This window comes from Eurytemora carolleeae, unplaced genomic scaffold (assembly GCF_000591075.1).
Source record: "Eurytemora carolleeae unplaced genomic scaffold, Eaff_2.0 scaffold1668, whole genome shotgun sequence".
Classification (NCBI taxonomy): domain Eukaryota; kingdom Metazoa; phylum Arthropoda; class Copepoda; order Calanoida; family Temoridae; genus Eurytemora; species Eurytemora carolleeae.
In genome coordinates, this window is record NW_019397553.1 from 16,314 (window position 1) to 21,460 (window position 5,147).

At 30.1% G+C, this 5,147-nt stretch overlaps 1 long non-coding RNA gene across 1 annotated transcript; it reads left to right on the top strand.

The window, feature by feature from the left end:
* Nucleotides 1-395: 395 nt before the first annotated feature.
* On the top strand, nt 396-1,437 carry LOC111714873 (uncharacterized). The gene is made up of 2 exons (XR_002768104.1): nt 396-677; nt 1,242-1,437. It is a non-coding gene; the product is annotated as an uncharacterized LOC111714873 (long non-coding RNA).
* Nucleotides 1,438-5,147: the final 3,710 nt, after the last annotated feature.

Consider the following 5,147-nt stretch of genomic DNA (forward strand, 5'->3'; position numbering starts at 1 on the left):
GTTTAACAAGTTTGTTGGTTTAACAAGTTGGGTGGTAAACAAGTTTGTTGGTTTAACAAGTTTGTTGGTTTAACAAGTTGGGTGGTTTAACAAGTTGGGTGGTTTAACAAGTTGGGTGGTTTAACAAGTTTGTTGGTTTAACAAGTTGGGTGGTTTAACAAGTTGGGTGGTTTAACAAGTTTGGTGGTTTAACAAGTTTGGTGGTTTAACAAGTTGGGTGGTTTAACAAGTTTGGTGGTTTAACAAGTTTGGTGGTTTAACAAGTTTGTTGGTTTAACAAGTTGGGTGGTTTAACAAGTTTGGTGGTTTAACAAGTTTGTTGATTTAACAAGTTGGGTGGTTTAACAAGTTTGTTGGTTTAACAAGTTGGATGGTTAGTTTTCAGCAAGGGATGTAATCCGTCGTCTTTGCAATAAGGACAGAGATCAGGGACAGAAGGGAATCGGTGTTAGGTATAGATCATGTAGTGACATACAGTACATCGGATAAATGAGAGTTGCGGCATCTGTGTACACAGATATGGGGTATGTAAACAGTAGACAGTTTTTCTATCCCATAGCATGAAAGATTTGTTGTATAAAACTGCAAATTAAGAAGTTACACGATCATCAGTAAACTTGAAAAATTATCCGATGGGCATAACAATACTTCTCCGAAACATAAGAGCTTATACCAAGGTAAAATATGAATTTTGTTTAAATAATTTACAATTATAAAGTTTTTGAAAAATCAACATTTCTGCAACAGAGCTAGACTATCCCTCCACGGCTTGTGTCATTTGTGGAAATATTTTTTGAAAGAAGGATGGAAAGCTAGATCAACCAACGCATATTTTGTTTTATAGACTGTAACATATTTTCCGAATTGGATTCGTCTTAAAGGAACATTTCATAATTTTTTCATATCAAGGGCGTATAGATGGGGTGTTCGGAGGGGGGGGGGGGGGATGACAGCCCACGGCCACTGTATATATCTCTCCCCTGACTAAACAGAGTTAGAGGCATTCGGTTTCTTCAATTTGAAATCATTCTCGTTTTGGTTTATATTTTGACTATCTTTAAAGTTACGGATTTTTTTGTTATATACTTTTTATTCAAAACATATATGCCGGCAAAAAAGTATTTAAGAAAAAAAGCTGAAAAATTATGTTTAATAGGAGTGATCGAAAGTTATAGCTTTCTGGAATATTGACAGAACCATTAAATTCACTTGATCTTAAGCTTACACATAATCTTGTTAAGGTTTCATGATGCCGGGTCAATCAGGAGATTTATGTACTGCTTGAAGTTCACAAGTGAAGGAAATCAGGGAAATCATGATGTTCTATTTCAAGAAATCTTTGAGAAAAGAAAAAGATAGAGTTGTGGAGTACTTTACAATAATTAGAAACCTAATTAAAATATTGTTCTTTTTTTCATTAATAAATGGTTAAGCCCACCATGTTGTACATTCTTTATAAAACTATTCTTACAGCTTCGTCAGATTTAGAATTTGTTTCTTTCGAGTTGGATAATGTATAAAGATTTTATATATTGGTTTACACACCATTTAATTTAACTGAGTCTTATAGTATTCTCCGTTTAGTTATCAAATAAGCTTTTTAAAGTAAAAAAAGAAATAAAAATATGGCTATTTTTACTGTTTTTGCGATATAGTTTTCCGTTTTTGGCCTTTCCTTCCAAGTTAATTCACTTATCACATAAACAGAGGCATATTGGATGTTAAATTTTTATCATGCATATAAATAAAAATTGCTCGTGAGAACAAATAACAGTTTTTTGAGTAAAATTCTCAATTTGGAGCACAAAAAAATATTTTGGGAAAAAAAACTTTTGTATATGATGATGGATTTTTTGAAAATTCAAAATCTTTATTTCGTCAATTCAAAGTGTTTAACTTTAAAAGATATTGATATCCACAAAACTGCTTAATCCCATTCGTGAAACCCGAGTTTCAAAACTGGTTTTCATAACGATACTCTGTCTTAAGTTTTGGGCTCTGTACAAACTGTCCATCAGCATTCTATACTCTACCCTTTCTCCGGTTTTCAGGCATAGTTACGTTCTCAAACTAATTCACATATAAAGTAATATTCTCTGTTTATTTGTTTTTCCGATCTTAACTCAGGAACCCCTCTGGACTGATTTACCTCGTGGAAATGTTTCAGAGAAAATGTATAGTTATTTATAACCTATCGCCTATTTAGCAGGACTTCTATACTTTCAATTTGAAAATTCCTGAATCCGGCCAATATTGCAGAATCCATAGATTTGAATATCAAAGGTCTACGACTACTATCTATAGGTTGTAAAGATTAAGGACTCGAAAATAAGAGTTTGAGGCACCAAGTTCCTTTGATTGAGTCAAGAAAAATGTTTTTTGGTTCGTTTGCCTTTTTATGGCTTTACATTGCATGAACCATGAGAAGAAGATTTTTTTTCATTCATTTTCTTTTAAAAAGTTTAAGAAAAAATCTGTTTTATAACCAACTTAATCCTAAACAGGCTGGGGGGGGGGCGTTTTGCGCCCCCTCCCCCCTATAGTTTTTTTGTCCTCACTTTCATTTTTGTCACAATCACCGTGAATTTTTTTTTACTTTTAATGATTAGTAATTTAAAGGATTTTTTGTTAAAATTTTTATTTTTTTATTTATAGGGTAGACTACAGGGCGGAAAAAAAGTCTGGTCTGTGAAAAAAATCTAAAATGGCCCACATCTTTTTTTGTGACTAAAGCTACATATTTAAAAATAGTATTTTTAAAAAGCCCTTAAAAAATGCATGTAGAAACATGTGTTACACTTTGATATTTGTTTAAAAGAAGCATTTTTTTTCCTCACTTTTTTTACCCTTTTTTAGGCATTTTTTCAACCCTCCCTAGCAACCAAACTATTAAAGTTATCGGTCTAATTTTTTTCTATGAGCCTTGAAAAATTGGGCTATGAACATGCATTTCAACCCTATACCTATTCTCTAAGGCNAGCCTTTTTCTTTATATAGATTCAGACCCCCAGCCTTTATATGGTTAAAGATTTTTGTATGTATTCCACCAGAAAAACTTTACTATTTCAGAAAATAGAAAAACCTTGAAAATTATTTAAAGAATCAAGGTTTTGGGAAAACATTAAAAAACAAAGTTTTAGATTATTTTTTTCAAGTTTAAAGGATAAAATTAATATTAAAATTCTGAAAATTAATTTTCATCTTTTTTCAGATTTTAAACCGCGGAGCCGGGGGTCTTAGTTTAGATAAATCAGTCTTTAAATGTGGTTTTGACAAATAGTATTCCTTATTATTATATCCATTTATCAAAGTACATTTAAAAGTTGTAAATTTATATATCTTCATTATTAAATAATGTGATGCTAAGCTACTATGATTATTATTTGGAATATCCAAATTGCCTACCTACCAATATCCATGCATTTTCAAAACTATCCTAGATCCACTTTTCTTGAATATATCATATAGCAAAACCTTCAATTAAGTTAAGATATTAAGGCTGGCTTTATTATGCCTTTAAGCCTTTAAAATAGCTGAAACAACAAGGAGAGAGATGGAGAAAGGAAGTGTTAAACGAATTGATTGAAAGAAAATAAGTATAAAATCATCATGGATGAAACATGCATTTGACGTCTAATAATTTTTTAACAAAACTTTTAAATACTTCAGTACGGTCTAGTAAAATCTAATTTTTTATCACTTTAAATAAAGTTTTTATTTTTTGACGTTAAAAATCTCAAAACAAAAATTAATGGACGCTAGCGACTCCTGGTGATGTATTTCTGAACTTTAGTTTAGTAAAGGAAGATTCCGGAGTTCGTAGATTTTCATTTTGATATTTCGCGGATTTTTAGTTTTTCAATATGATATTTTTAAAACTACTTATTTTCAATAGAATTCTTAATTAAAAAAGTTTGTGTATACATATTTTACATGGAGTGTTTATGAGTTTTGGACCATGTAGTTGGTGATGGTGCTTTATGATGTGAAAAACTAGATATTTTATAAGTTTTTAAAATTTGCTGTTAATTGTTTATCAACTTAACTTGAAAGAAACGTAAATAAAAAAACAAATTTAGCCATAGATCTAAGATATCCTTAGAAATAGCTTTAACAACAAATAAATAATTTAAAGACGCTGTAATATGTCAAAACAGTTGCAACAAATATTTTGGTTATATCTCAAATTAAGACATATTATTGTTATCAGAAAAGAAATGCTATTTATAACAAGAAAAACATGTTTAAAGAATTTAATTGAGTATTTTCAAAAATGTTTTTAACTTTGTAACATATTTGACATGAACTTTATTAATATATTTTTAAAACCTGTAAACAACAAACATTGAAGAATTTAATCTAAACAAAAGAACTTGATGCTTTAAAACTTTAAAAACAAATTTAATAGTTTTTGGCAACTTTTTTGAGAGATAATTTCTGATCAAAATGACTTTTTGATCAATTAATTACTTAATCAGATATGCTTTTGGTGACGAGTTCGCGGCATATTTATTAGTAAAATTTTAGCATACATAACTCCTCTCTGTTATAGTATACACTCGTTGTAATGTTCTTCGTTTGCTTTCAAAACATTAATCATCATGAGGAAAACTTAGATTCAAGGCGAAGCTTTCCCCAGATAGTTTTATGTTTTAGAAAATACAAATTTTAAACGCATTATTTAATCTTTTTATTAAAATTAGTTTTTAAGAATGAAAATACTGAATTACGAATATTAAAAATGTTGAAAAGAAATTATTGTTGGCTTTTTATCATTGTTGTCCGCTATAAAGAAGTTTATTTGAGAACTTTTATTAAATTCCTTCCAAAGTTTGCTTCAGACTTTTCTCAATTATTGAGGAAAATCCACAGATATCAGATACGGGGGGGTCCCACAAAACATGACAGCAGTAAGACGAATGAAAGGTCGTCTTTGATCTTTGAAATATTTTCTCTATTTGTTTTTAACCTACTTTTACTTATAAAAAATGTGGTCTGCCTTTTTTGTTGTGTGCTCTCGATATTAGCGGAGATTATCCAGAGCCTCCCATATCATATTGGATTATCTCAAAGATACATATAATACCCGAAGAGCCTGGTGTTTTCTACATGCAAATACAATTATACCATTTTTCAAAAATGATTCA